Source organism: Lepisma saccharinum, chromosome 26 (genome assembly GCF_977018435.1).
Source record: "Lepisma saccharinum chromosome 26, izLepSacc3.1, whole genome shotgun sequence".
NCBI classification, from domain to species: domain Eukaryota; kingdom Metazoa; phylum Arthropoda; class Insecta; order Zygentoma; family Lepismatidae; genus Lepisma; species Lepisma saccharinum.
Genome location: NC_139254.1, coordinates 19,952,917 through 19,974,503, shown reverse-complemented (window position 1 = coordinate 19,974,503; position 21,587 = coordinate 19,952,917). Strand labels below are relative to the sequence as shown.

Here is a 21,587-nt window from a genome sequence, read left to right as displayed (position 1 = left end):
GTGGTGAGCAGGGGAAAGAGTTGCCTGTGCACTGGACAGTCGTAGTTGTAGTACAAAACTCAGCATTATGCTTATGGGAGTATTATTTTACTTGTTCTCTACGGAACATCAAACTTTGGATGGCACAGAAAAAAATATGAAATTAAGGAGGACAGGTTGAAGATTTGATTGGTTGGTGGAAAAGTCAAAACTTTCATTTGATTAGTCATAACTTGAAGCTGAAGTTGGTGCGATCTTTTTCTCTATAAGGAATACATGAGGTTCTGAAAATTCATATTCATCATATTTTTCAAACATCACATCTAGCTTAATAATCAACTCTAAAAAATGCTTTCACTTGCAACATGGGGAGAAATTCATACTTTCTTGTTCATCAGGTTTTTTCTTCTCTTTTTTTTAGTAGCAGTGACGATGTTGCGAAATAAATGATGCGAAATGAACTGCAAAATGCAAAATAGACTCTTAAACACAAAATTTGGATTTTATTTATTTATTTACAGATGCGACACTTTCTGAAGTCAGAATTATCCTGGGAGTTATGCAATTCACGGAAAATTGATTAAATCTACTGTAAATATTTCAGAAGCAAAAATGGATCCCTTTATACAGGAATAAACTAAACATTCTGATAAGGACATAAATGTGCTATTAGAAGGAATATGTTTATTTTGTGTAGTAAATGCATTTTTAAATCAAATTTTGGATTATATTCACATTTTTAAAACCAAAATATCATTTTATATACCGCTTTATCACCGCTATAACAGCAAAATTTTATTTTATTTACCGCTTTTGAACCCGAAATTTTGCTTTTTTATTTACCAAAAATATGTGCCTCTACACATTGCTGAAGGATTGTTTGAAATAAACATTAGCTTGGTTTCTCATTTGCACGTCTCTCTTAGTATTGTTGCATCGAATGGCATTATGGCATTACAGTTCCTTTTGTCATCGTTTAACAGTAAATAATATATATATATATTTTTTTATTACCATTGCTAGTCTGAAACATTCCAGTTTTCATTTCCTATACCAATAGAGAAAAAAACACTGCATTCTGTTTTAAAATGTCCAGAGGAGCCAGGACTTTGCATAGACCTTCTTTGGCTCTTTACCACAAGTGAAATGAATGTATGGGAACTTTCGAAATTTATCATTGGACTTTCACAAGCAAACCTATAAATGTAACATTGTTTTACAAGTGATTCTGCCATGTTACATCAATATCTAACAAAGTATTGCTGGCCTTCGTGGGTAGCTGAGCATGCTACAATGCTAGGGGAACCAGGTTCGAATCCCAGGCTGGGCATGGCATGGGGCATCCATTCATTAATTTCATCACATCATCACTCATCCTCATCTTTGCGATTAGCAAAAAGTGGAAGAATAGCGAAGTAAAATAAACAAATTCAAAATCTAACACAGTATTGAATCAACTATGCATCAATATAGCCATTTCAATATATTATACTGCCTCATATAATAAATATGTATGTATGCATGTAATACACGTGTATAATAATAACACTATTACATGCAAAATAAAGAAAAAGAGAATATTGTGAAAATAGCGCAAGCTGTACGAAAATAAAAATTATCTATGTCAATAAAACATGACACATTTGTGCATCTTGCGGCACAGAGTAACAAAATTCATACTAAAAGCCGGTGACGTGCATTTGCGTCATTGTAAAATTTACATGAAAATTGCAAATTTACAATATAATTTATATAAATCAATCCATTTTATGCTACAAATAAGCAAAATTACATAAGAACCTTAATCGACCCCTGACAAGAGTATACCATTATTTAGGTGGCAGCGAACGTGTTAAAGAATTACATCAGCATATTAAAATACCTGTTACATAATCACTAGATGCATACATATTTCATATTTTGCGGGGGAAAAAATGGGGAATAACATAATGTGATGTTTATTTTTAATGTTTTTGAAAGGGAAGTGCATTTTCCTACCATGTTTTGCCACGAAATACTAAGAATTGAACTGCAAAATGCAAAATAAACTCTTAAACATGAAATTCAGAAGTTCTTTACTGATGTGACACTTTCTGAAGTCTGAATTATCTTGAGAGTTATGCAAATCACGAAAAATTGATTAATTCTGCTATACATATTTGAGAAGCTAAAAATGGACTCCTTTACACAGGAATAAACTTAATATTCTGACAGATACATAAATGTGCAATTAGAAGGAAAAAGTTTATTTTGTGTAATAGGTTTTCAATCAAATTTACGATTTTATTCACCATTTTTAAAACCAAAAGGCTATTTTAAATTCCACTTTTGATACTGAAATGTGCCCAATTTTTGTACCGAAATCTTTTTATTCACAATAAATATTTGGCTTTAGTAATCACACAATACTGGTGCAAAATACCAGGATAATTACACTCAATGAAAGCAATGTGTGGGTTTTTTGCAGATCCTGCAAAAGACCAAAATGGCGAAAAAGTATTGGCAGATTCGGATACATTGGCATCGACTCAGCTCTATTCATACCTTGTAAAAAAAAAAAAAAATATGGAGGGGGGGGGAAGCCCAGGATATTGCAGTACATTGAGGCAAGGTTCAAAACAGAACCACATGCACATTAGATATCTCATGGAGTGCTTGGTTGATTTTATTAATGTCCAGGGAATGTTCATTCATCAATCTGATCTAATCATCATTCATCCTCCTTGCTATTTCCCCTGAAGGGATAGAAATGTGATGTATGCTACCCCAGATTTGGATTTACAATTTCCAAATGCCATGTTCTGCAACTAGTTCAAGAACGACATCAGAACATCCTTTCCGTCTTAACCAGCTCTGATGATGAAGCTTGGACAGACTTTTTTAAAGTGTCTTTTATCATGCTGTTCATGTGTTTTGTGTGGTGTTTAACAAAAATATTTCTGCAACTTCATGTAAGAAGTTTTTTAAAGAAACTGACACACGAAAGATTTATATTTTGACTATCCTTCTAGTTTTATAATTTGTTATGCCTTATGTGGAAGTGTGTGTCAAAGTTGTCTTTTTTTTTTAGTAGCAGTGGCGATGTTGAAAAAAATACGCCCCTGGTACGAAACTGTCACTCTTCATCTTAAGGTGGACACTTAATAATAAAACTTAGAAGGATGGTTGGGTGAACACATTTTATACACACAAAGTACATTTTAGATTATTCAACCAACCATTTTTACTCTAACTTGTAACAAAAATGTAATACAGTAGCTTATAGATCTACATGAAACTTTTCACTTTTCTATCCACTAGTAAGCTAATTAATTCTTTACAAGCATATATTCTCTGGTAAATCCAGAATGCTATTGTTCTTTTGCTAAGTTTAAAATAGTAAGTAGTTGTGACTACAAACCTCCAATTGGAATGTAAATATAAAATCTACAGATTGCTGAACATCTTCGAAAGGTTTCTGTAACTCAGGACTAAACAGATGCTTCAAATCTCGTCAAAGCTGCTCCTGTAATAAATATCAATAGATTTAGCTCAGAATGTGGTACAGTCAGATTATATTTACAAGTATTGAACACAATATGTTGGATTCTATTTGATATAAATTACATGGTATGCATCATACCTAGGGCTGAACCAATACAACTTTGAACTGATGCCAATACTGACCAACTTCCTCCAATACTTGACCATTTGTAACAATTAAAATATTGAATAATATTAGTGAGTGACTATTCCACACCAACTACAAGCATCAATTTACCATTTCTTTTTTTTCAAAATATTAACACATTCGTTGCCGGTGATGCATATATGTGTCATGTGGGGTTGTAGCTGTGTGCCTTTGACGCACATGTGCATCATATGTATTACCTTCTTTGACTGCTAGCCCATCAGCACCTCTGCACAGCAGGCTTTTAAGTCTTTCATGGCACATTGCTAGAGGCATGTATATTTAGTTTTTGACGAAAACACGAAATGTGAAATAACACATTCTAATGTTAATTTTTCATGTTTCTGAAAGGTATGAGGTGCATTTTCCTGCCCTGTTTTGTCACGAAATGATGCGAAATGAACTGCAAAATGCAAAATAGACTCAAACACAAAATTTGGATTTTATTTATTTATTTACAGATGCGACACTTTCTGAAGTCAGAATTATCCTGGGAGTTATGCAATTCACGGAAAATTGATTAAATCTGCTGTAAATATTTCAGAAGCAAAAATGGATCCCTTTATACAGGAATAAACTAAACATTCTGATAAGGACATAAATGTGCTATTAGAAGGAATATGTTTATTTTGTGTAGTAAATGCATTTTTAAATCAAATTTTGGATTATATTCACATTTTTAAAACCAAAATATCATTTTATATACCGCTTTATCACCGCTATAACAGCAAAATTTTATTTTATTTACCGCTTTTGAACCCGAAATTTTGCTTTTTTATTTACCAAAAATATGTGCCTCTACACATTGCTGAAGGATTGTTTGAAATAAACATTAGCTTGGTTTCTCATTTGCACGTCCCTCTTAGCATTGTTGCATCGAATGGCATTATGGCATTACAGTTCCTTTTGTCATCGTTTAACAGTAAATAATATATATATATTTTTTTTATTACCATTGCTAGTCTGAAACATTCCAGTTTTCATTTCCTATACCAATAGAGAAAAAAACACTGCATTCTGTTTTAAAATGTCCAGAGGAGCCAGGACTTTGCATAGACCTTCTTTGGCTCTTTACCACAAGTGAAATGAATGTATGGGAACTTTCGAAATTTATCATTGGACTTTCACAAGCAAACCTATAAATGTAACATTGTTTTACAAGTGATTCTGCCATGTTACATCAATATCTAACAAAGTATTGCTGGCCTTCGTGGGTAGCTGAGCATGCTACAATGCTAGGGGAACCAGGTTCGAATCCCAGGCTGGGCATGGCAAGGGGCATCCATTCATTAATTTCATCACATCATCACTCATCCTCATCTTTGCGATTAGCAAAAAGTGGAAGAATAGCGAAGTAAAATAAACAAATTCAAAATCTAACACAGTATTGAATCAACTATGCATCAATATAGCCATTTCAATATATTATACTGCCTCATATAATAAATATGTATGTATGCATGTAATACACGTGTATAATAATAACACTATTACATGCAAAATAAAGAAAAAGAGAATATTGTGAAAATAGCGCAAGCTGTACGAAAATAAAAATTATCTATGTCAATAAAACATGACACATTTGTGCATCTTGCGGCACAGAGTAACAAAATTCATACTAAAAGCCGGTGACGTGCATTTGCGTCATTGTAAAATTTACATGAAAATTGCAAATTTACAATATAATTTATATAAATCAATCCATTTTATGCTACAAATAAGCAAAATTACATAAGAACCTTAATCGACCCCTGACAAGAGTATACCATTATTTAGGTGGCAGCGAACGTGTTAAAGAATTACATCAGCATATTAAAATACCTGTTACATAATCACTAGATGCATACATATTTCATATTTTGCGGGGGAAAAAATGGGGAATAACATAATGTGATGTTTATTTTTAATGTTTTTGAAAGGGAAGTGCATTTTCCTACCATGTTTTGCCACGAAATACTAAGAATTGAACTGCAAAATGCAAAATAAACTCTTAAACATGAAATTCAGAAGTTCTTTACTGATGTGACACTTTCTGAAGTCTGAATTATCTTGAGAGTTATGCAAATCACGAAAAATTGATTAATTCTGCTATACATATTTGAGAAGCTAAAAATGGACTCCTTTACACAGGAATAAACTTAATATTCTGACAGATACATAAATGTGCAATTAGAAGGAAAAAGTTTATTTTGTGTAATAGGTTTTCAATCAAATTTACGATTTTATTCACCATTTTTAAAACCAAAAGGCTATTTTAAATTCCACTTTTGATACTGAAATGTGCCCAATTTTTGTACCGAAATCTTTTTATTCACAATAAATATTTGGCTTTAGTAATCACACAATACTGGTGCAAAATACCAGGATAATTACACTCAATGAAAGCAATGTGTGGGTTTTTTGCAGATCCTGCAAAAGACCAAAATGGCGAAAAAGTATTGGCAGATTCAGATACATTGGCATCGACTCAGCTCTATTCATACCTTTTAAAAAAAAAAAAAAATTATGTAGTGGGGGGAAGCCCAGGATATTGCAGTACATTGAGGCAAGGTTCAAAACAGAACCACATGCGCATTAGATATCTCATGGAGTGCTTGGTTGATTTTATTAATGTCCAGGGAATGTTCATTCATCAATCTGATCTAATCATCATTCATCCTCCTTGCTATTTCCCCTGAAGGGATAGAAATGTGATGTATGCTACCCCAGATTTGGATTTACAATTTCCAAATGCCATGTTCTGCAACTAGTTCAAGAACGACATCAGAACATCCTTTCCGTCTTAACCAGCTCTGATGATGAAGCTTGGACAGACTTTTTTAAAGTGTCTTTTATCATGCTGTTCATGTGTTTTGTGTGGTGTTTAACAAAAATATTTCTGCAACTTCATGTAAGAAGTTTTTTAAAGAAACTGACACACGAAAGATTTATATTTTGACTATCCTTCTAGTTTTATAATTTGTTATGCCTTATGTGGAAGTGTGTGTCAAAGTTGTCTTTTTTTTTTAGTAGCAGTGACGATGTTGAAAAAGATACGCCCCTGGTACTAAAATGTCACTCTTCATCTTAAGGTGGACACTTAATAATAAAACTTAGAAGGATGGTTGGGTGAACACATTTTATACACACAAAGTACATTTTAGATTATTCAACCAACCATTTTTACTCTAACTTGTAACAAAAATGTAATACAGTAGCTTATAGATCTACATGAAACTTTTCACTTTTCTATCCACTAGTAAGCTAATTAATTCTTTACAAGCATATATTCTCTGGTAAATCCAGAATGCTATTGTTCTTTTGCTAAGTTTAAAATAGTAAGTAGTTGTGACTACAAACCTCCAATTGGAATGTAAATATAAAATCTACAGATTGCTGAACATCTTCGAAAGGTTTCTGTAACTCAGGACTAAACAGATGCTTCAAATCTCGTCAAAGCTGCTCCTGTAATAAATATCAATAGATTTAGCTCAGAATGTGGTAGTCAGATTATATTTACAAGTATTGAACACAATATGTTGGATTCTATTTGATATAAATTACATGGTATGCATCATACCTAGGGCTGAACCAATACAACTTTGAACTGATGCCAATACTGACCAACTTCCTCCAATACTTGACCATTTGTAACAATTAAAATATTGAATAATATTAGTGAGTGACTATTCCACACCAACTACAAGCATCAATTTACCATTTCTTTTTTTTCAAAATATTAACACATTCGTTGCCGGTGATGCATATATGTGTCATGTGGGGTTGTAGCTGTGTGCCTTTGACGCACATGTGCATCATATGTATTACCTTCTTTGACTGCTAGCCCATCAGCACCTCTGCACAGCAGGCTTTTACGTCTTTCATGGCACATTGCTAGAGGCATGTATATTTAGTTTTTGACGAAAACACGAAATGTGAAATAACACATTCTAATGTTAATTTTTCATGTTTCTGAAAGGTATGAGGTGCATTTTCCTGCCCTGTTTTGTCACGAAATGATGCGAAATGAACTGCAAAATGCAAAATAGACTCAAACACAAAATTTGGATTTTATTTATTTATTTACAGATGCGACACTTTCTGAAGTCAGAATTATCCTGGGAGTTATGCAATTCACGGAAAATTGATTAAATCTACTGTAAATATTTCAGAAGCAAAAATGGATCCCTTTATACAGGAATAAACTAAACATTCTGATAAGGACATAAATGTGCTATTAGAAGGAATATGTTTATTTTGTGTAGTAAATGCATTTTTAAATCAAATTTTGGATTATATTCACATTTTTAAAACCAAAATATCATTTTATATACCGCTTTATCACCGCTATAACAGCAAAATTTTATTTTATTTACCGCTTTTGAACCCGAAATTTTGCTTTTTTATTTACCAAAAATATGTGCCTCTACACATTGCTGAAGGATTGTTTGAAATAAACATTAGCTTGGTTTCTCATTTGCACGTCTCTCTTAGCATTGTTGCATCGAATGGCATTATGGCATTACAGTTCCTTTTGTCATCGTTTAACAGTAAATAATATATATATATATTTTTTTATTACCATTGCTAGTCTGAAACATTCCAGTTTTCATTTCCTATACCAATAGAGAAAAAAACACTGCATTCTGTTTTAAAATGTCCAGAGGAGCCAGGACTTTGCATAGACCTTCTTTGGCTCTTTACCACAAGTGAAATGAATGTATGGGAACTTTCGAAATTTATCATTGGACTTTCACAAGCAAACCTATAAATGTAACATTGTTTTACAAGTGATTCTGCCATGTTACATCAATATCTAACAAAGTATTGCTGGCCTTCGTGGGTAGCTGAGCATGCTACAATGCTAGGGGAACCAGGTTCGAATCCCAGGCTGGGCACATCATCACTCATCCTCATCTTTGAGATTAGCAAAAAGTGGAAGAATAGCGAAGTAAAATAAACAAATTCAAAATCTAACACAGTATTGAATCAACTATGCATCAATATAGCCATTTCAATATATTATACTGCCTCATATAATAAATATGTATGTATGCATGTAATACACGTGTATAATAATAACACTATTACATGCAAAATAAAGAAAAAGAGAATATTGTGAAAATAGCGCAAGCTGTAGGAAAATAAAAATTATCTATGTCAATAAAACATGACGCATTTGTGCATCTTGTGGCACAGAGTAACAAAATTCATACTAAAAGCCGGTGACGTGCATTTGCGTCATTGTAAAATTTACATGAAAATTGCAAATTTACAATATAATTTATATAAATCAATCCATTTTATGCTACAAATAAGCAAAATTACATAAGAACCTTAATCGACCCCTGACAAGAGTATACCATTATTTAGGTGGCAGCGAACGTGTTAAAGAAATATATCAGCATATTAAAATACCTGTTACATAATCACTAGATGCATACATATTTCATATTTTGCGGGGGAAAAAATGGGGAATAACATAATGTGATGTTTATTTTTAATGTTTTTGAAAGGGAAGTGCATTGTCCTACCATGTTTTGCCACGAAATACTAAGAATTGAACTGCAAAATGCAAAATAAACTCTTAAACATGAAATTCAGAAGTTCTTTACTGATGTGACACTTTCTGAAGTCTGAATTATCTTGTGAGTTATGCAAATCACGAAAAATTGATTAATACTGCTATACATATTTGAGAAGCTAAAAATGGACTCCTTTACACAGGAATAAACTTAATATTCTGACAGATACATAAATGTGCAATTAGAAGGAAAAAGTTTATTTTGTGTAATAGGTTTTCAATCAAATTTACGATTTTATTCACCATTTTTAAAACCAAAAGGCTATTTTAAATTCCACTTTTGATACTGAAATGTGCCCAATTTTTGTACCGAAATCTTCTTTTATTCACAATAAATATTTGGCTTTAGTAATCACACAATACTGGTGCAAAATACCAGGATAATTACACTCAATGAAAGCAATGTGTGGGTTTTTTGCAGATCCTGCAAAAGACCAAAATGGCGAAAAAGTATTGGCAGATTCGGATACATTGGCATCGACTCAGCTCTATTCATACCTTTTAAAAAAAAAAAAATTATGTAGAGGGGGGGAAGCCCAGGATATTGCAGTACATTGAGGCAAGGTTCAAAACAGAACCACATGCGCATTAGATATCTCATGGAGTGCTTGGTTGATTTTATTAATGTCCAGGGTATGTTCATTCATCAATCTGATCTAATCATCATTCATCCTCGTTGCTATTACCCCTGAAGGGATAGAAATGTGATGTATGCTACCCCAGATTTGGATTTACAATTTCCAAATGCCATGTTCTGCAACTAGTTCAAGAACGACATCCGAACATCCTTTCCGTCTTAACCAGCTCTGATGATGAAGCTTGGACAGACTTTTTTAAAGTGTCTTTTATCATGCTGTTCATGTGTTTTGTGTGGTGTTTAACAAAAATATTTCTGCAACTTTATGTAAGAAGTTTTTTAAAGAAACTGACACACGAAAGATTTATATTTTGACTATCCTTCTAGTTTTATAATTTGTTATGCCTTATGTGGAAGTGTGTGTCAAAGTTGTCTTTTTTTTTTAGTAGCAGTGACGATGTTGAAAAAAATACGCCCCTGGTACGAAACTGTCACTCTTCATCTTAAGGTGGACACTTAATAATAAAACTTAGAAGGATGGTTGGGTGAACACATTTTATACACACAAAGTACATTTTAGATTATTCAACCAACCATTTTTACTCTAACTTGTAACAAAAATGTAATACAGTAGCTTATAGATCTACATGAAACTTTTCACTTTTCTATCCACTAGTAAGCTAATTAATTCTTTACAAGCATATATTCTCTGGTAAATCCAGAATGCTATTGTTCTTTTGCTAAGTTTAAAATAGTAAGTAGTTGTGACTACAAACCTCCAATTGGAATGTAAATATAAAATCTACAGATTGCTGAACATCTTCGAAAGGTTTCTGTAACTCAGGACTAAACAGATGCTTCAAATCTCGTCAAAGCTGCTCCTGTAATAAATATCAATAGATTTAGCTCAGAATGTGGTAGTCAGATTATATTTACAAGTATTGAACACAATATGTTGGATTCTATTTGATATAAATTACATGGTATGCATCATACCTAGGGCTGAACCAATACAACTTTGAACTGATGCCAATACTGACCAACTTCCTCCAATACTTGACCATTTGTAACAATTAAAATATTGAATAATATTAGTGAGTGACTATTCCACACCAACTACAAGCATCAATTTACCATTTCTTTTTTTTCAAAATATTAACACATTCGTTGCCGGTGATGCATATATGTGTCATGTGGGGTTGTAGCTGTGTGCCTTTGACGCACATGTGCATCATATGTATTACCTTCTTTGACTGCTAGCCCATCAGCACCTCTGCACAGCAGGCTTTTACGTCTTTCATGGCACATTGCTAGAGGCATGTATATTTAGTTTTTGACGAAAACACGAAATGTGAAATAACACATTCTAATGTTAATTTTTCATGTTTCTGAAAGGTATGAGGTGCATTTTCCTGCCCTGTTTTGTCACGAAATGATGCGAAATGAACTGCAAAATGCAAAATAGACTCAAACACAAAATTTGGATTTTATTTATTTATTTACAGATGCGACACTTTCTGAAGTCAGAATTATCCTGGGAGTTATGCAATTCACGGAAAATTGATTAAATCTACTGTAAATATTTCAGAAGCAAAAATGGATCCCTTTATACAGGAATAAACTAAACATTCTGATAAGGACATAAATGTGCTATTAGAAGGAATATGTTTATTTTGTGTAGTAAATGCATTTTTAAATCAAATTTTGGATTATATTCACATTTTTAAAACCAAAATATCATTTTATATACCGCTTTATCACCGCTATAACAGCAAAATTTTATTTTATTTACCGCTTTTGAACCCGAAATTTTGTTTTTATTTACCAAAAATATGTGCCTCTACACATTGCTGAAGGATTGTTTGAAATAAACATTAGCTTGGTTTCTCATTTGCACGTCTCTCTTAGTATTGTTGCATCGAATGGCATTATGGCATTACAGTTCCTTTTGTCATCGTTTAACAGTAAATAATATATATATATTTTTTTTATTACCATTGCTAGTCTGAAACATTCCAGTTTTCATTTCCTATACCAATAGAGAAAAAAACACTGCATTCTGTTTTAAAATGTCCAGAGGAGCCAGGACTTTGCATAGACCTTCTTTGGCTCTTTACCACAAGTGAAATGAATGTATGGGAACTTTCGAAATTTATCATTGGACTTTCACAAGCAAACCTATAAATGTAACATTGTTTTACAAGTGATTCTGCCATGTTACATCAATATCTAACAAAGTATTGCTGGCCTTCGTGGGTAGCTGAGCATGCTACAATGCTAGGGGAACCAGGTTCGAATCCCAGGCTGGGCATGGCATGGGGCATCCATTCATTAATTTCATCACATCATCACTCATCCTCATCTTTGCGATTAGCAAAAAGTGGAAGAATAGCGAAGTAAAATAAACAAATTCAAAATCTAACACAGTATTGAATCAACTATGCATCAATATAGCCATTTCAATATATTATACTGCCTCATATAATAAATATGTATGTATGCATGTAATACACGTGTATAATAATAACACTATTACATGCAAAATAAAGAAAAAGAGAATATTGTGAAAATAGCGCAAGCTGTACGAAAATAAAAATTATCTATGTCAATAAAACATGACACATTTGTGCATCTTGCGGCACAGAGTAACAAAATTCATACTAAAAGCCGGTGACGTGCATTTGCGTCATTGTAAAATTTACATGAAAATTGCAAATTTACAATATAATTTATATAAATCAATCCATTTTATGCTACAAATAAGCAAAATTACATAAGAACCTTAATCGACCCCTGACAAGAGTATACCATTATTTAGGTGGCAGCGAACGTGTTAAAGAATTACATCAGCATATTAAAATACCTGTTACATAATCACTAGATGCATACATATTTCATATTTTGCGGGGGAAAAAATGGGGAATAACATAATGTGATGTTTATTTTTAATGTTTTTGAAAGGGAAGTGCATTTTCCTACCATGTTTTGCCACGAAATACTAAGAATTGAACTGCAAAATGCAAAATAAACTCTTAAACATGAAATTCAGAAGTTCTTTACTGATGTGACACTTTCTGAAGTCTGAATTATCTTGAGAGTTATGCAAATCACGAAAAATTGATTAATTCTGCTATACATATTTGAGAAGCTAAAAATGGACTCCTTTACACAGGAATAAACTTAATATTCTGACAGATACATAAATGTGCAATTAGAAGGAAAAAGTTTATTTTGTGTAATAGGTTTTCAATCAAATTTACGATTTTATTCACCATTTTTAAAACCAAAAGGCTATTTTAAATTCCACTTTTGATACTGAAATGTGCCCAATTTTTGTACCGAAATCTTTTTATTCACAATAAATATTTGGCTTTAGTAATCACACAATACTGGTGCAAAATACCAGGATAATTACACTCAATGAAAGCAATGTGTGGGTTTTTTGCAGATCCTGCAAAAGACCAAAATGGCGAAAAAGTATTGGCAGATTCGGATACATTGGCATCGACTCAGCTCTATTCATACCTTGTAAAAAAAAAAAAAAATATGGAGGGGGGGGAAGCCCAGGATATTGCAGTACATTGAGGTAAGGTTCAAAACAGAACCACATGCGCATTAGATATCTCATGGAGTGCTTGGTTGATTTTATTAATGTCCAGGGAATGTTCATTCATCAATCTGATCTAATCATCATTCATCCTCGTTGCTATTTCCCCTGAAGGGATAGAAATGTGATGTATGCTACCCCAGATTTGGATTTACAATTTCCAAATGCCATGTTCTGCAACTAGTTCAAGAACGACATCAGAACATCCTTTCCGTCTTAACCAGCTCTGATGATGAAGCTTGGACAGACTTTTTTAAAGTGTCTTTTATCATGCTGTTCATGTGTTTTGTGTGGTGTTTAACAAAAATATTTCTGCAACTTCATGTAAGAAGTTTTTTAAAGAAACTGACACACGAAAGATTTATATTTTGACTATCCTTCTAGTTTTATAATTTGTTATGCCTTATGTGGAAGTGTGTGTCAAAGTTGTCTTTTTTTTTTAGTAGCAGTGACGATGTTGAAAAAAATACGCCCCTGGTACGAAACTGTCACTCTTCATCTTAAGGTGGACACTTAATAATAAAACTTAGAAGGATGGTTGGGTGAACACATTTTATACACACAAAGTACATTTTAGATTATTCAACCAACCATTTTTACTCTAACTTGTAACAAAAATGTAATACAGTAGCTTATAGATCTACATGAAACTTTTCACTTTTCTATCCACTAGTAAGCTAATTAATTCTTTACAAGCATATATTCTCTGGTAAATCCAGAATGCTATTGTTCTTTTGCTAAGTTTAAAATAGTAAGTAGTTGTGACTACAAACCTCCAATTGGAATGTAAATATAAAATCTACAGATTGCTGAACATCTTCGAAAGGTTTCTGTAACTCAGGACTAAACAGATGCTTCAAATCTCGTCAAAGCTGCTCCTGTAATAAATATCAATAGATTTAGCTCAGAATGTGGTACAGTCAGATTATATTTACAAGTATTGAACACAATATGTTGGATTCTATTTGATATAAATTACATGGTATGCATCATACCTAGGGCTGAACCAATACAACTTTGAACTGATGCCAATACTGACCAACTTCCTCCAATACTTGACCATTTGTAACAATTAAAATATTGAATAATATTAGTGAGTGACTATTCCACACCAACTACAAGCATCAATTTACCATTTCTTTTTTTTCAAAATATTAACACATTCGTTGCCGGTGATGCATATATGTGTCATGTGGGGTTGTAGCTGTGTGCCTTTGACGCACATGTGCATCATATGTATTACCTTCTTTGACTGCTAGCCCATCAGCACCTCTGCACAGCAGGCTTTTAAGTCTTTCATGGCACATTGCTAGAGGCATGTATATTTAGTTTTTGACGAAAACACGAAATGTGAAATAACACATTCTAATGTTAATTTTTCATGTTTCTGAAAGGTATGAGGTGCATTTTCCTGCCCTGTTTTGTCACGAAATGATGCGAAATGAACTGCAAAATGCAAAATAGACTCAAACACAAAATTTGGATTTTATTTATTTATTTACAGATGCGACACTTTCTGAAGTCAGAATTATCCTGGGAGTTATGCAATTCACGGAAAATTGATTAAATCTGCTGTAAATATTTCAGAAGCAAAAATGGATCCCTTTATACAGGAATAAACTAAACATTCTGATAAGGACATAAATGTGCTATTAGAAGGAATATGTTTATTTTGTGTAGTAAATGCATTTTTAAATCAAATTTTGGATTATATTCACATTTTTAAAACCAAAATATCATTTTATATACCGCTTTATCACCGCTATAACAGCAAAATTTTATTTTATTTACCGCTTTTGAACCCGAAATTTTGCTTTTTTATTTACCAAAAATATGTGCCTCTACACATTGCTGAAGGATTGTTTGAAATAAACATTAGCTTGGTTTCTCATTTGCACGTCCCTCTTAGCATTGTTGCATCGAATGGCATTATGGCATTACAGTTCCTTTTGTCATCGTTTAACAGTAAATAATATATATATATTTTTTTTATTACCATTGCTAGTCTGAAACATTCCAGTTTTCATTTCCTATACCAATAGAGAAAAAAACACTGCATTCTGTTTTAAAATGTCCAGAGGAGCCAGGACTTTGCATAGACCTTCTTTGGCTCTTTACCACAAGTGAAATGAATGTATGGGAACTTTCAAAATTTATCATTGGACTTTCACAAGCAAACCTATAAATGTAACATTGTTTTACAAGTGATTCTGCCATGTTACATCAATATCTAACAAAGTATTGCTGGCCTTCGTGGGTAGCTGAGCATGCTACAATGCTAGGGGAACCAGGTTCGAATCCCAGGCTGGGCATGGCAAGGGGCATCCATTCATTAATTTCATCACATCATCACTCATCCTCATCTTTGCGATTAGCAAAAAGTGGAAGAATAGCGAAGTAAAATAAACAAATTCAAAATCTAACACAGTATTGAATCAACTATGCATCAATATAGCCATTTCAATATATTATACTGCCTCATATAATAAATATGTATGTATGCATGTAATACACGTGTATAATAATAACACTATTACATGCAAAATAAAGAAAAAGAGAATATTGTGAAAATAGCGCAAGCTGTACGAAAATAAAAATTATCTATGTCAATAAAACATGACACATTTGTGCATCTTGCGGCACAGAGTAACAAAATTCATACTAAAAGCCGGTGACGTGCATTTGCGTCATTGTAAAATTTACATGAAAATTGCAAATTTACAATATAATTTATATAAATCAATCCATTTTATGCTACAAATAAGCAAAATTACATAAGAACCTTAATCGACCCCTGACAAGAGTATACCATTATTTAGGTGGCAGCGAACGTGTTAAAGAATTACATCAGCATATTAAAATACCTGTTACATAATCACTAGATGCATACATATTTCATATTTTGCGGGGGAAAAAATGGGGAATAACATAATGTGATGTTTATTTTTAATGTTTTTGAAAGGGAAGTGCATTTTCCTACCATGTTTTGCCACGAAATACTAAGAATTGAACTGCAAAATGCAAAATAAACTCTTAAACATGAAATTCAGAAGTTCTTTACTGATGTGACACTTTCTGAAGTCTGAATTATCTTGAGAGTTATGCAAATCACGAAAAATTGATTAATTCTGCTATACATATTTGAGAAGCTAAAAATGGACTCCTTTACACAGGAATAAACTTAATATTCTGACAGATACATAAATGTGCAATTAGAAGGAAAAAGTTTATTTTGTGTAATAGGTTTTCAATCAAATTTACGATTTTATTCACCATTTTTAAAACCAAAAGGCTATTTTAAATTCCACTTTTGATACTGAAATGTGCCCAATTTTTGTACCGAAATCTTTTTATTCACAATAAATATTTGGCTTTAGTAATCACACAATACTGGTGCAAAATACCAGGATAATTACACTCAATGAAAGCAATGTGTGGGTTTTTTGCAGATCCTGCAAAAGACCAAAATGGCGAAAAAGTATTGGCAGATTCAGATACATTGGCATCGACTCAGCTCTATTCATAGCTTTAAAAAAAAAAAAAATTATGTAGTGGGGGGAAGCCCAGGATATTGCAGTACATTGAGGCAAGGTTCAAAACAGAACCACATGCGCATTAGATATCTCATGGAGTGCTTGGTTGATTTTATTAATGTCCAGGGAATGTTCATTCATCAATCTGATCTAATCATCATTCATCCTCCTTGCTATTTCCCCTGAAGGGATAGAAATGTGATGTATGCTACCCCAGATTTGGATTTACAATTTCCAAATGCCATGTTCTGCAACTAGTTCAAGAACGACATCAGAACATCCTTTCCGTCTTAACCAGCTCTGATGATGAAGCTTGGACAGACTTTTTTAAAGTGTCTTTTATCATGCTGTTCATGTGTTTTGTGTGGTGTTTAACAAAAATATTTCTGCAACTTCATGTAAGAAGTTTTTTAAAGAAACTGACACACGAAAGATTTATATTTTGACTATCCTTCTAGTTTTATAATTTGTTATGCCTTATGTGGAAGTGTGTGTCAAAGTTGTCTTTTTTTTTTTAGTAGCAGTGACGATGTTGAAAAAGATACGCCCCTGGTACGAAACTGTCACTCTTCATCTTAAGGTGGACACTTAATAATAAAACTTAGAAGGATGGTTGGGTGAACACATTTTATACACACAAAGTACATTTTAGATTATTCAACCAACCATTTTTACTCTAACTTGTAACAAAAATGTAATACAGTAGCTTATAGATCTACATGAAACTTTTCACTTTTCTATCCACTAGTAAGCTAATTAATTCTTTACAAGCATATATTCTCTGGTAAATCCAGAATGCTATTGTTCTTTTGCTAAGTTTAAAATAGTAAGTAGTTGTGACTACAAACCTCCAATTGGAATGTAAATATAAAATCTACAGATTGCTGAACATCTTCGAAAGGTTTCTGTAACTCAGGACTAAACAGATGCTTCAAATCTCGTCAAAGCTGCTCCTGTAATAAATATCAATAGATTTAGCTCAGAATGTGGTACAGTCAGATTATATTTACAAGTATTGAACACAATATGTTGGATTCTATTTGATATAAATTACATGGTATGCATCATACCTAGGGCTGAACCAATACAACTTTGAACTGATGCCAATACTGACCAACTTCCTCCAATACTTGACCATTTGTAACAATTAAAATATTGAATAATATTAGTGAGTGACTATTCCACACCAACTACAAGCATCAATTTACCATTTCTTTTTTTTCAAAATATTAACACATTCGTTGCCGGTGATGCATATATGTGTCATGTGGGGTTGTAGCTGTGTGCCTTTGACGCACATGTGCATCATATGTATTACCTTCTTTGACTGCTAGCCCATCAGCACCTCTGCACAGCAGGCTTTTACGTCTTTCATGGCACATTGCTAGAGGCATGTATATTTAGTTTTTGACGAAAACACGAAATGTGAAATAACACATTCTAATGTTAATTTTTCATGTTTCTGAAAGGTATGAGGTGCATTTTCCTGCCCTGTTTTGTCACGAAATGATGCGAAATGAACTGCAAAATGCAAAATAGACTCAAACACAAAATTTGGATTTTATTTATTTATTTACAGATGCGACACTTTCTGAAGTCAGAATTATCCTGGGAGTTATGCAATTCACGGAAAATTGATTAAATCTGCTGTAAATATTTCAGAAGCAAAAATGGATCCCTTTATACAGGAATAAACTAAACATTCTGATAAGGACATAAATGTGCTATTAGAAGGAATATGTTTATTTTGTGTAGTAAATGCATTTTTAAATCAAATTTTGGATTATATTCACATTTTTAAAACCAAAATATCATTTTATATACCGCTTTATCACCGCTATAACAGCAAAATTTTATTTTATTTACCGCTTTTGAACCCGAAATTTTGCTTTTTTATTTACCAAAAATATGTGCCTCTACACATTGCTGAAGGATTGTTTGAAATAAACATTAGCTTGGTTTCTCATTTGCACGTCTCTCTTAGCATTGTTGCATCGAATGGCATTATGGCATTACAGTTCCTTTTGTCATCGTTTAACAGTAAATAATATATATATATTTTTTTTATTACCATTGCTAGTCTGAAACATTCCAGTTTTCATTTCCTATACCAATAGAGAAAAAAACACTGCATTCTGTTTTAAAATGTCCAGAGGAGCCAGGACTTTGCATAGACCTTCTTTGGCTCTTTACCACAAGTGAAATGAATGTATGGGAACTTTCGAAATTTATCATTGGACTTTCACAAGCAAACCTATAAATGTAACATTGTTTTACAAGTGATTCTGCCATGTTACATCAATATCTAACAAAGTATTGCTGGCCTTCGTGGGTAGCTGAGCATGCTACAATGCTAGGGGAACCAGGTTTGAATCCCAGGCTGGGCACATCATCACTCATCCTCATCTTTGCGATTAGCAAAAAGTGGAAGAATAGCGAAGTAAAATAAACAAATTCAAAATCTAACACAGTATTGAATCAACTATGCATCAATATAGCCATTTCAATATATTATACTGCCTCATATAATAAATATGTATGTATGCATGTAATACACGTGTATAATAATAACACTATTACATGCAAAATAAAGAAAAAGAGAATATTGTGAAAATAGCGCAAGCTGTAGGAAAATAAAAATTATCTATGTCAATAAAACATGACGCATTTGTGCATCTTGTGGCACAGAGTAACAAAATTCATACTAAAAGCCGGTGACGTGCATTTGCGTCATTGTAAAATTTACATGAAAATTGCAAATTTACAATATAATTTATATAAATCAATCCATTTTATGCTACAAATAAGCAAAATTACATAAGAACCTTAATCGACCCCTGACAAGAGTATACCATTATTTAGGTGGCAGCGAACGTGTTAAAGAAATATATCAGCATATTAAAATACCTGTTACATAATCACTAGATGCATACATATTTCATATTTTGCGGGGGAAAAAATGGGGAATAACATAATGTGATGTTTATTTTTAATGTTTTTGAAAGGGAAGTGCATTGTCCTACCATGTTTTGCCACGAAATACTAAGAATTGAACTGCAAAATGCAAAATAAACTCTTAAACATGAAATTCAGAAGTTCTTTACTGATGTGACACTTTCTGAAGTCTGAATTATCTTGTGAGTTATGCAAATCACGAAAAATTGATTAATACTGCTATACATATTTGAGAAGCTAAAAATGGACTCCTTTACACAGGAATAAACTTAATATTCTGACAGATACATAAATGTGCAATTAGAAGGAAAAAGTTTATTTTGTGTAATAGGTTTTCAATCAAATTTACGATTTTATTCACCATTTTTAAAACCAAAAGGCTATTTTAAATTCCACTTTTGATACTGAAATGTGCCCAATTTTTGTACCGAAATCTTCTTTTATTCACAATAAATATTTGGCTTTAGTAATCACACAATACTGGTGCAAAATACCAGGATAATTACACTCAATGAAAGCAATGTGTGGGTTTTTTGCAGATCCTGCAAAAGACCAAAATGGCGAAAAAGTATTGGCAGATTCGGATACATTGGCAGCGACTCAGCTCTATTCATACCTTTTAAAAAAAAAAAAATTATGTAGAGGGGGGGAAGCCCAGGATATTGCAGTACATTGAGGCAAGGTTCAAAACAGAACCACATGCGCATTAGATATCTCATGGAGTGCTTGGTTGAATTTACTAATGTCCAGGGTATGTTCATTCATCAATCTGATCTAATCATCATTCATCCTCGTTGCTATTACCCCTGAAGGGATAGAAATGTGATGTATGCTACCCCAGATTTGGATTTACAATTTCCAAATGCCATGTTCTGCAACTAGTTCAAGAACGACATCCGAACATCCTTTCCGTCTTAACCAGCTCTGATGATGAAGCTTGGACAGACTTTTTTAAAGTGTCTTTTATCATGCTGTTCATGTGTTTTGTGTGGTGTTTAACAAAAATATTTCTGCAACTTTATGTAAGAAGTTTTTTAAAGAAACTGACACACGAAAGATTTATATTTTGACTATCCTTCTAGTTTTATAATTTGTTATGCCTTATGTGGAAGTGTGTGTCAAAGTTGTCTTTTTTTTTTAGTAGCAGTGACGATGTTGAAAAAAATACGCCCCTGGTACGAAACTGTCACTCTTCATCTTAAGGTGGACACTTAATAATAAAACTTAGAAGGATGGTTGGGTGAACACATTTTATACACACAAAGTACATTTTAGATTATTCAACCAACCATTTTTACTCTAACTTGTAACAAAAATGTAATACAGTAGCTTATAGATCTACATGAAACTTTTCACTTTTCTATCCACTAGTAAGCTAATTAATTCTTTACAAGCATATATTCTCTGGTAAATCCAGAATGCTATTGTTCTTTTGCTAAGTTTAAGATAGTAAGTAGTTGTGACTACAAACCTCCAATTGGAATGTAAATATAAAATCTACAGATTGCTGAACATCTTCGAAAGGTTTCTGTAACTCAGGACTAAACAGATGCTTCAAATCTCGTCAAAGCTGCTCCTGTAATAAATGTCAATAGATTTAGCTCAGAATGTGGTACAGTCAGATTATATTTACAAGTATTGAACACAATATGTTGGATTCTATTTGATATAAATTACATGGTATGCATCATACCTAGGGCTGA

General features: G+C 32.7%; 1 protein-coding gene across 2 annotated transcripts in view; it reads right to left on the bottom strand.

Annotated features, from left to right (window-relative positions):
* Positions 1 to 21,587, bottom strand: part of LOC145979355 (uncharacterized) — a 148,135-nt gene that overhangs the window by 83,752 nt on the left and 42,796 nt on the right. For both annotated transcript variants that reach the window (XM_083112218.1, XM_083112219.1), the window contains exons 6-11: positions 21,356 to 21,460; positions 17,778 to 17,882; positions 14,170 to 14,274; positions 10,566 to 10,670; positions 6,989 to 7,093; positions 3,380 to 3,484 (exon numbers count right to left, since the gene is read on the bottom strand). The gene's annotated coding sequence lies outside the window, so the exon portion shown is untranslated. The remainder of the gene's footprint in view (positions 1 to 3,379; positions 3,485 to 6,988; positions 7,094 to 10,565; positions 10,671 to 14,169; positions 14,275 to 17,777; positions 17,883 to 21,355; positions 21,461 to 21,587) is intronic.